The following is a 12,100-nucleotide window of genomic DNA, read 5'->3' as shown; positions in this document are numbered from 1 at the left end:
GGGAGAGGAGTGGGGGGAGGGGGGGAAGGGTGGGAGGAGGGGGAGAAGGATGGGAGGAGGGGGAGGGAAATGGGAGGCTGGGAGGAGGTGGAAACTTGTTTTTTTTTCTCCTTTTCTCAATAAAAAAAGAATATTGCATACATAATAAATAAATAAATAAATATTTTTCAAAAAAAAGGAAAGTGCAAAAGCTAGTGTTGGATTAACTTGTGTGCTATTTCTTACATTTCCTTATCTTTTGATAACTTTTTTGTTATTTAGATATGTAAGAAGAGAATTGTATCTTTTTGTTTTATTAAAAAACGTATTTTTCCTTTTACATTCCAATCCCAGTTCCCATTTCCTCTCCTCCTCCTGTTCCCTTCATGTCACCTCCCCTGCCCCCATCCACCCATCAGAGAGGGTAAGGCACACTGCTTTGAGAAAGGATTAAGGCCCTCCCTATTATATCTAGGTTGAGCAAGGTATCCATCCAAAGGGAATGGTTCCAAAAACCTGGTCCCATTTCCAATGGACCTGCTGTCTGCCCTAACCATACACCTATCACCCACACTGATAGGGCCTAGTTTGGTTCTCTGTTGGTTTCTTTCTGTCAGGACAGAGTTAGTGAGCTCCCATGAGCTCAGGTAAGCTGAGAATTGTATCTTATATGCATTCAGCCTGTTCTCTCTGGTAGTCTACATTCTGACTCACTGTGAAATCATTCTTAAGAAATGGAATCTTGACTTTGTGGATGTTCACTCCCCAACCCTGACCTTTTCTTTTTAACAACTCAAGTTATTTTTATTTCCTGTAATTGGTCTTCCTTCGTTGTTTATTCAGTTGACATTCTTTTAATAATCTTTTTATTTTTTATTTATTCCATGTGTCTTTTACATCATGTATTTTGATCCCACTCATTTCCCTATCCCTTCACAGCCGCTCTTCACCCTGACAACTCTCCCTAACTGCAAAAAAGTTAAAAACAAAATCCAAGAGAAAAAAAGGAGAAAATTAAAAATATCATCTTGAAAGTCGTAGTGTGTTATACTGAAGACACACAGTAAATCCCTTTGTCCATACATCTTTATTTGCAAGTGTTCATTGCAAAGAGGTCTCTGGTTTCAACTACACTAGGGATGCTGGGCCCTCAGTAGGACTTTTCTTGAATATCCTTTCGTTGTCCTTTGCTGTGGAGATCCTGCTGTTTTGAGTCTGCAGTTCAGGCTCCTTCACATGATCCAGGAGATCATAGGAGGTGGATGATAGGGCATGGTGAAGTAATAAGCACAGGCGGTTGGGGTGCTGGGGACGCAGCAGTTGGCGCCCAGACGTGTGGACAACTAAACCCATTTAAAAAACCTGAGAAGGCTTAAAAACAAGGGAGAGAGAGTTTAACACAGATTTTTGCTGTTTGTTGGTGGTGTGCTGTAGAGAGATTTCCTGATTCGGCAACAGTAGCAGAAAAAATGCTGTGTCATTTTAAAGCGCGACTTCCTGGGGCTGTGCCGCCATTGCAATCTCTGTCTGGCTCCTGCGGGAGACAGAGCTTTTGAATAGAGCATTTGGAGTGCTACGATTTGTTTGATGGCAACTAGACTCGCTGTGTTCTCGGGTCTGCTCTGCTTGTTAGAGGCAAGCATGCACTTTCATCTAAGAGAGGCTTCCTGACTCAGCTTTAGCTGCAAAGCCTGCAGCTCATTAAGAGGTCCTGCCACGAATCACTTAAACGGTGTTGACGAAAAGCTGAACGCATTCTTTTCGGTTTTCAGCCATAGCAAGAAAAAAGCTGCGCCATTTAAAAATGCCGGCTTTCTGGGCTGTCCTGCCAGGACAAACTCTGACTCTTTTAAGCAGGCGGTTCATGCGGTTTGCAAGCACAGGCTGCTGAAGCTCGCTTGCTGGCAGGGACCTTGAAATGCCATAGAGTTGTTGCAGTAAACGTGGCTACAGCCAGTACCTCAGCCATGAGGCTGGAAAGCTAAGGAATGGACTACATCTAGCTGGCAAAGCCACGCCTTTAGTCCTACTGAGATTGCTTGGTAAATTAAAGACTCACGTGGTCAGAAAAAGAGAGATATACAGTAAAGAGAGATTCAAAGACAAAATTTCTAAATGGTTTACTGTGTGTTAAAAATATGTGCAAGCTAAAAGTTGAAGTTCTTAAAGTAAAAAACAAAAAAAGGAAGAGAGTTGTTGTGTGTGGTAGCACACGCCTTTAATCCCAGTGCCTAGAAGGCAGAGACAAACAGATCTCTGTGAGTTCAAGGTGTAGCAGTGTACACCTTTAATCCCGAATGCCTGGGAGGCAGAGACAGGCGGATCTCTGAGAGTTCAAAGACAACCTGGTTTACAGAGTTACTTCAGGTCAAAGATACAGAGAACCTGTTCAAAAAGCAAAAAGTTAAAAGTAAAAATAAACAAAATAGAGGTTAAAACAAAGCTGTAGAAAGATGGAAAATAGACAGAGAATTTTGATACTGTATGCTATTATGCTCTCTTTAAATTATTTGAATGCTGAGGAAAGAGCAAAAGCTACTAAAAGATATTTGTTTATAAATGCTTCTGAACTAATCCAACATAGATATTTTGAATTTGGATCTAAGGATATGATACTTTGGAAAGGAGTTTCTTATTTTGTTTTCACAGAGGATGAGACGCTGTTCATTTCTTCTATTCTGATTTGGTATGATGGACCACGCCCTCCTGAAGGGTTGCAGTGAACATCTTCAGAAAATTGCTTCGCTCAACTGCCAACTGAGATGAAACTAGCACACAGGTTATACCATGAAAGACCTAATTAACGACGCCCCCATTCAGCAGGAAGCAGTTTGGAGAGAAATAACTGCGCCCATATTCCCAAGTAATGTTTATAAATGTTCTTTCACATTTAAAGGGGGATATGATATAGATATGAATAATTTGCATTAGTATAGATTTTGCTTTATTGATAGAGATTTAAGGTCAATTTTGTTATATGTATAAGTGTTTCTGATTTTGATTAAGGTATTGTGATTGTGTAGTTCATTTAAATATGTACTGTATAATTATGAAATATAGGTTGTTAATGGATAATCATCGATAATAATTAAAGCTTGTAGTCATGTTAGTTAAATTTTCTAGATATATAGAGATATATTTTAGATAGACATTCTTCATGTCTTTCAAAGATTACAGAATAGGACATTTAATGTTTTAATAACTGAGGACTTTTCATGACAATGAGACACTCTGCTCCTGGCAGCACCAATCTACTTCAAGAGGAAGATGGGCATCGAAGAGGATCCTTATGGAGTTTGATAGCCATTTGGGCAAGAAACTGCTCTTGCCTGGACTGGACTATTGCATAAACTGGACACAGAGAACCCGCAGAGAGAGGACTACTGAACTTGCCTAAAGGTGAGATGATCTTTCGGGGTTCCTGATTCATGAAAGAGTCTGCGAGACATTCTGCAGGACACAACAGATAGTGACTGAACTGACTTTGAATTTTCCTGCTTTATGGAAATGTCTGCTGGATACCATGGGCCTGAAGGCTGAAGATGGATGCCCCAATGGTACAAAAGAACTTTGGGTGACTGTCCAGGCAGCGAGATGTCTTTGTCATTTCTAGAGTTTGAAGTTTCTTAGTTCTTGTTTACTTAGGTAATATTATATCTTTCTGGAGTCTTTGATGGAGGTAAGAATAGTTCGTTATAGTTATAGTTTCCCAAGTTATGATAAAGATTATTGTAACTTTTACTTGATAACTGTTTTGTTATATGTAATTTTTCTATGTTAAAGCCTTTTTTTTTTGTTTAAACTGAAAAAGGGAAAATGATGGAGGAAGGTTATTGGCCAGTAAATAAACTGCTTGGCCCTGTGGGTGGAGTAAATAGAACAAAATGCTGGGAGGAAGAGGAAGTGAGGTCAGAAACGCGACAGCTCTCCTCTCAGGAGCAGACGCCTGAGAGAGACTCCATGCACTGCTCCCAGCATGAAGCTCTGACCCAGGATGGACATAGGCTAGAATCTCCCCGGTAAGCGCACCTTGGGGTGCTACACACAGATGATTAGAAATGGGCTAAATTAATATGTGAGAATTAGCCTAGAAGAGAATGGGCCAAGCAGTGATTAAATGAATACAGTTTCTGTGTAATTATTTCGGGCATAAGCTAGCCGAGCAGGCGGCTGGGGTGTTGGGGACGCAGTCCCGCTGCCCTTATTACTTCAGCATGGCAAGTAATAAGTCTGGTTCTGGGCATGGACAGCTGCTGAGTTGGTCCTCAAGCAAGCTTTCTCCTGTTCTCACCACCAGATGAGCTCCCCAGCATTGCTCTGGCTAATCACCTCTTGCAGAAATGAGACAGTGGCAGGGCTGCTTCTCCTCCTGTTTTTACTCTCTTGGGGTGGGCTCTCTCACACCTACACCATTAGGGCCAGCTCTACTGTCCCAACTCTGATCTTGATCTTGGATGTTCATGTCCTAGTCTCTCCTAGAACTGGCCAATAATCTTGTTAGGAAAGGAGAGACTTAGAAATCTGACCCTGTCCTAAAGACAGCATCTATGCATTGCTTTATATATTAGAGAATGTACTCAGTGCTATCTTTAGAAAGATGCTTTAATAAATAACCAGTAACCCTGTTTTCAATCTTCAGTCATGGAGTGCCTTTGGCTAGGACTCTTTTCTACTGAAATGTTAGGCATTAAAACAGATCAAACATGTATAGCCCGATTTAATATTTAATGTTGCTGAGATTTCAAAAACAGAAACAACGAAAGGTGGTAACAGAGACAGTGAAAAAAAATGCACAAATGAGTGCAAAAAGTCGAATAGAATTCCATTACAGCCAGAAGGAAAAGATGGAGTGTACACCGATAAAATGGAAACATCTAACACAAAGTGTGCTTTAGGAAAACCGTTTTATCACATCAGAAATTGTATGAAATAAGAATAATAGAAGTTATCAAACATGAGACATCATGCTGACTGTATAGCTGGCATTCAGACTTGCCTGTCCAGTGAGCCCTGGTTGCACCATGGGAAAGAATGACTCCCAGTGTGTAAGAATAGTGACAGAATGAATCCTAGAATGATCAGTAGACTCTCTCTCATAAAAATCGTCTATCAGTATTTATTCAGATCTGAGTTTGAGGTAACTCATGGATGCTGGAGCAATTCTTAGGGAGCCTGCACGAGACTGATCGAGGCCTGCATGTGTGTGACAGTTGTGTAGCTTTGTTTGTGAGGATCCTAGCAGTGAGATCCGGACCTGTCCTGGTCCTTGGTTGGCTTATAGGAATCTGTTCCCCTTGCTGGACTACCTTGCCTAGCCTTGATGCATGGGGAAGGAACTCAGTCCTGCTTCAACTTGAGGTGTCAAGCTGTGTTCAAGCCCATAGGAGGCCTGCCTCTTTCTGAATGGATACTGAGAAGGAGTGGATGGGGAGATGGGAGACTAGGGTGAGATGGGAAAAAAAGGGAGAAAGAGAAACAGTTTTGCATGTAAAACAAAAAGAAAAAAATAATAAAAAAGATATCCAGTAAAAATAAAATAGGATTTTCCCCTTTAACTACAGTGGCTTAAATTTCAATATGGATATTAGAGTCACATCAAATTTCATCTGAAACTTGTAGCTTCTACTGACTAATTCAATAACCTTCAGAAACATATTTCTACAACTTAAAAATGACTTTATGGAAGTGAGAGAGGAAATATTTTTAAATTGTTAGCGCTGACCAGTGTTCTTTGAGTGAAAGCTGCACAAGCAGCAATGGCATCAAACAGTAAGAGACTCATTAGCAGAGCCCGTGGGATCTGTCACGTCAACCCCCTCTTTGATCTGAGGCGTGGTGCTCAGTTTCATTTCTGATGAAGCCACAGCTGAAGAAAGCAGTTCTTAAATGTGTATGAAGCAGTTCCATGTGGAGGAATATAAGTTACATTTTTTCCATTGTCTAAGTAAATTAGTTTCTGTACCCACACCTGTCTGGCTCATGGGCCCTATCCCATTTCTCAAATGCAAAATGTCCTTCTGTCCTGTCACACAGCCCAGGGTATAAGTAATCAACTTTCATCTCAGCATTCTCACACTAAATTGAAACAATGGTACTTTTGAAAGCTGTCCCTAAGCGACTGAACTTTAGGTTTAGTCTTCTCAAATTCAGCCACTAGACAAGCCCAGATACACCTTTCACACTGAAAGTCTCCCTTCCCCAGTGCCTGTAGCAGCGTGAGAGAAAGGGGAGACTCCATTACCAAACTACCTCATAGCTTTACTTAATTGCCAGGCACCTTGAACCTCAATGATTCTTTCTCTTCTCTGCCATTCAAGCCTTTCTCCCTAGACTAGGCATTCTTCAGTCAGTTCTGCTGCTGGCTGACAGGAGTAGTGTGTAGACATAAGGTAAAGCTGCTTTGGGCCACACCTAGGAACACCAAACTCCCTAAAGCAGTGACTCCCTTTACCCTGGTAATTGCTGTACATCACTTAACTAAGCTACTCTCAGGGATTTTACTAATATACAGTTCACTGATAGGCAAAATTTAGTCTTTGGAAAGTTATGTCCTGCAGATATATCAGTATATTCTTTAAATAGGTAAGTTAATACTTCATTAAAATAACAAATTCCAGGTACCTAAAATCATTAGATACTTTTTGTGGCAGACGTTTATACAACTGTTGTTACGTAAGCATGCATTTAAATATTTATAGTGTTAAAATATTGCATATTAAAAATCCCCCCAAATGGTAGAAAGAAACTGCTACCTTAATGCATATATGTATATACATGCTTTCATTCTAGCATGTTTTCTACCTGTCCCTAGTTTCTTAGTGTGTGATTGTCAAGCAGTGAAACAATATAACAGTTCAAAAGAGTGCTGAAGATTTGTTATATAGGGTCACAGTGGTGGTTCAATGGGAAAGTGGCTGACTGACAAGGCTAATACCCTGAGTTTGGTCTATAAGGCACACATAGTGGGAGAATAGATTCCAACACACTGTAAATTGTCCTCTGACTTTTATTTGCACATCATGCTACACATGCATGTGAGCAAATCAAAAACCAAACAAAGTAAGCAAAAACATAATTAAAAATCAAAATTCGCTACTCTAAAAACAAAGTTTAGTATTTGTGTTGTTTTAATGCTCCACATTTTTAAGTTCTAAAGCAGCAGCTCTCAACCTGTGAATTGGGAATCTTTGACAGGGCTTGCTAAGACCATTAAAAACTCACTCATACATATGGATTACAATTCATAACAGTAGCAAAATTACAGTTATAAAGTCCCATGAAAGTATTTTCATGCTTGGAGGTCATCATAACATGAGGAATTGTCAAAGGGCTGAAGCATGAGGTATATTGAGAACTAACGCTCTAGAATCTAAAAATGTAGAATCTTGGACTGAGAGGTTAAAAGTATCTTCTTGCTGAAGACCTGAGTTTGGTTCCAGAATCCACCTTAGGAGGCTCAGGAATGCATCTAACTCTGGCGTTAAAATATCTGACAGCTTCTTCTATCCTTTATGGGTACCCACAGATACTTGTACATACCCACCCACAAAGTACATACCATATAGATGCATATATACATAATAATAAAAGTAAGACAAATATTTTCATTTCATATCTGGTAAAGTCACTGAGCTTCAGTCTTATTATCACCAGGCACTATAATGTAAAATAATTTGAAGACTGTCTCTCTAGTCAATGTATATCTAAACTATAATGTAAGTATTGAAGGAGAAAATGCCTTTTATACTCAAAAGTTTTAAATCTTGGCATAAAGACTATTAGCTATTACATTATGATATTCTACAAATCTAATAATTTGCAGAGTAGATTAAACAGCAGTAATTTATAGGGAGAGATAAACAGCTTTCATGTGAGTTTGTTCAATTTTCTCTCCTCATTTCAAACAGAACACTTTTCTCTCTTGTATTGAGATGAGAATTAATTCAGTTGGCTAATTTTAAAAAATGATTAAGAAGTAAAAATGAAAATAACACTTTAGCGTTAAATAGAAACAAATTCCTTCATACATTAACACAACTCACTACTCTATGTTATCTGTTGATAAAACTTATTTTTGAATATAAAATTTAAGGTTATGAAAAAAGTTTAACTCTGTGGACTGCATTCTATTTGACTACGATCAAAATACTGTGATGTTGAACTCATCCAAACAGTGGTGATTCTTCAGTGCCTACAAAGGCCCGATTCTGAGATCTGTTCAGCTCTTTCATCTGTGAATCACTGAGCACAAACAAGTTGGCCACGAATTCTGTCCCTTAATAGGAGCAGTATTTCAAGTTTCAAAAAAATTTCTGATCCAATGTATCAATCTTGTTTAATCCTATCACTCAAACTATGATTCCCTAAAAATAATTATGGTAAAGTTTGCAAGAAAATAACATATTTGCTATGAATAAGCTATTAGAATGATGTGTAAAGACAATTTATTTTCATATTATAACTTAAATATAACTTGCATAAACTTCCATCTAATATAAGTTACATTTCATTATGAAATTGCATTTTTGTAATGATACTAAATGAAGAATAGGAACCAGTACCAAAAATTACTAAAATTGTCTTAAAGTACACTATGTGTTTTATGATCTTAAAATATTTTTATGATAAACTGGGAATAGTGATTAACTTTAGAGGCCTGAAAATAATTCTGTGCCAGTCAAATAGTAAAGTAAATATGCTGTTAAGAAATGGCACAGACCTTTTTCTCAATACTTGGGAGACAAAGGCAGGAGGATAAAAATGAGTTCTAGGCCAACCTGGTATACAATGTAAATTCAAGGAATTCATAGAAATATCGTGTTTCAGAAACCAAGACAAACAGCCAGACCTTGGTGGTTCATACCCTTAATCCTAGCACTCAGGAGGCCGAGGAAAATAAATCACTGTGAGTTTGAGGCCAGCCTGGTCTCCAGAGTGAATTCGAGGATAGCTAAGACTACCCAGAGAAACCCTGTCTTAGAAAATTAACCAACCCGATAGAACATCCCCATTGTCTCAGTGTGTGGGTGCACCCCTCACAGTCCTGAGTTCCTTGCTCGTGCTCCCTCTCCTTCTGCTCCTGATTTGGATCTTGAGATTTCTGTCCGGTGCTCCAATGTGGGTCTCTGTCTCTGTCTCCTTTCATTGCCTGATGAAGGTTAATATTCAGGAGGATGCCTATATGTTTGTCTTTGGATTCACCTTCTTATTTAGCTTTTCTAGGATCGCGAATTATAAGCTCAATGTCCTTTATTTATGGCTAGAAACCAAATATGAGTGAGTACATCCCATGTTCCTCTTTTTGGGTCTGGCTTACCTCACTCAGGATAGTGTTTTCTATTTCCATCCATTTGTATGCAAAATTCAAGAAGTCCTTGTTTTTTACTGCTGAGTAATACTCTAATATGTATATATTCCATACTTTCTTCATCCATTCTTCCATCGAAGGGCATCTAGGTTGTTTCCAGGTTCTGTCTATTACAAACAATGCTGCTATGAACATAGTAGAGCATATACTTTTGTTGTATGATAAGGCCTCTCTTGGGTATATTCCCAAGAGTGGTATTGCTGGATCCAGGGGTAGGCTGATCCCGAATTTCCTGGGAAACCGCCATACTGCTTTCCAGAGTGGTTGCACAAGTTTGCATTCCCACCAGCAATGGATGAGTGTACCCAAGGCCAGCTGGCCTGGGTCTGAAAAAGCATGGGATAAAACCGGACTTGCGGAACATACCGGACAATGAGGACTACTGAGAACTCAAGAACAATGGCAATGGGTTTTTGATCCTACTGCACGTACTGGCTTTGGGGGAGCCTAGGCAGTTTGGATGCTCACCTTACTAGACCTGGATGGAGGTGGGTGGTCCTTGGACTTCCCACAGGTCAGGGAACCCTGATTGCTCTTCGAGCTGATGAGGGAGGGGGACTTGATTGGGGGAGGGGGAGGGAAATGGGAGGCGGGGGCGGGAGGAGGCAGAAATCCTTAATAAATAAATAAATTTAAAAAAAATAAAAAATTCTTTCTGAAATAAAAAAAAAAGAAAATTAACCAACCAAACAAACAAATAAAAAAAATCAAGCCAATCAACCAAACAACCAAACAACCAAAAATAAAAACAAAACCAAATAAACAACAGCAAAAGAGCTCAGGAATTTCTTTTTGAATAGCTTCTTTATATTGTTTGAAAATTTCATATATGCATATAATATCTTTTGATCAAATCCACCACTATTCTGAGCATTAGAACTATTTCCCCACCACCACATTTTTCATGCAACTTTATATGTTTTCTATCTTTTGTTTTTGATTTAAAACACCTTGGATCGCCGGGCGATGGTGGCACATGCCTTTAATCCCAGCACTCGGGAGGCAGAGGCAGGCGGATCTCTGTGAGTTCAAGACCAGCCTGGTCTACAGAGCTAGTTCCAGGACAGGCTCCAAAGCCACAGAGAAACCCTGTCTCGAAAAACAAAACAAAACAAAACAAAACAAACAAACAAAAAAAAAACACCTTGGATCTACCTTGTGGTTCTTCTATGTCATCAGTACAGGAACTTGCCCTGGAGCATGGGTAACCTTTCAGAGGTTATATCTCCAGAAAAAAACTTACTCTCTCTTGCATGAATTACCAAAATCTTTTGAGATAAGAATGGTACTTCTTTAGAATCTCTTATATTCATCCATTGGTAAGGTTTTGTTTGGCTTGATTTCATGGAATTCTTGTGGACAGAAATGGTGAGAACAGAATAAAAGAAAAGAACAGGGCAATATATTGTCAAATTATTCATTTTAATTGGATAGTAGCCCTTATAATTTAGTAAAAACAAACAACTCAAATAAAAAGTTGGCTATAATCTGAAGAGATGTTTTTCAAAAGTCACATGAAAAGTCATTTGTATGTGAAAGTATTTCCATTATTAACTATAAGTTAAAATCAAATTATGTATTACATACAAATATATTTCAGTTAAAATAAATATTTTCATAGAGAAAGTTAGATTTGTGGTTGTGAAAATGCAAACTTACAAACTCTTAGAAAGGATACAAATTAGTTATGGCATGAGGGAAACAGTATAGATGTTCCTCATAGTATCAAAACTAAAGATACCTATGATTTAGGTCAACATCTGAAATATATCTAAATAGATATGTATGCTGAAGAAATAATCAACAGCCCCATGTTAAAAGAACCACGATTCACAGGCACCAAGACATTGAATTCAAACTAAGTATTCGTCAGCAAATTAGTGGATAAAGAAAATATGGGGTTTATATAGCATGAAATAATATTGAACACATAAAACAAAACCTTGTCATATATAATGTATCAGTAAAAATAATTTTACTGCACAAATGGGATCCCATTCTATGTATGAGTCTACACTTCATGGTTTCTTAATGTATTCACAAGTTCTGTCCTGAAATTGTTATTTTATATATACCCATATACCCATAACACTAGTGTATATAAGTTTGTCAGTTTAAAAGTAGACTTTCCAGAAGAGAATTTCTGCACACTTGCAAACTATGTGTTAGTCTGATAGAAAATATATATCACTTTGAATATTATCTTTTATTTGATTACAGTGATTTGGAACACTTGTATTTTCTTCTTTGAGCTGTTTGTGTTCTATTTTTGAAGTTTTTATTTTTCCATTGCTTGATTTATTTAATTAAGAGACTAGAACATTAAAAGAATTTATGCTAGCTCTAACATGTCAAAATTTATCAAGCACTACCTATAGAATTATGATTATTTTAAATTGTTTTATGAGTTTGGGCAGATACTTTAAATTTTTTATTAGTTTGTGCCTAATTATACTAGATTCATTCATTCTGCATGGATATTCATAAATGTATTAGAACAAGAATATTCTGTTTTTTACATACTTTGCTTTAGGTCCAGGTTGTCAAAATATTGTCTTTCTCTGTATGATGAGTGCATTTGACTAAGTAAAATAACCACTTAAAATCACAACAACACACCTTTATTCTAACAAAAATAGAAAGGACAAAATAATACTAAAGAATAATCAGATTTTATAAAAGAGATCATCTATAAATAAATACATTTCATGCCTTACAGTGCAAATATAACTGCGGACATAAGCAAGAATATGT

At 37.9% G+C, this 12,100-nt stretch overlaps 1 protein-coding gene across 2 annotated transcripts in view; it reads right to left on the bottom strand.

Annotated features, from left to right (window-relative positions):
• The window catches only part of LOC121465269 (ephrin type-A receptor 6), a 919,159-nt gene that overhangs the window by 649,448 nt on the left and 257,611 nt on the right, over positions 1–12,100 (bottom strand). The window lies entirely within an intron of this gene.

Source organism: Microtus oregoni, unplaced genomic scaffold (genome assembly GCF_018167655.1).
Source record: "Microtus oregoni isolate MIOR12 unplaced genomic scaffold, Mior012 000030F_ref0000283, whole genome shotgun sequence".
Lineage (NCBI taxonomy): Eukaryota > Metazoa > Chordata > Mammalia > Rodentia > Cricetidae > Microtus > Microtus oregoni.
The sequence above is the reverse complement of the archived record's forward strand: the minus strand, read 5'-3'. Positions and strand labels throughout refer to the sequence as shown.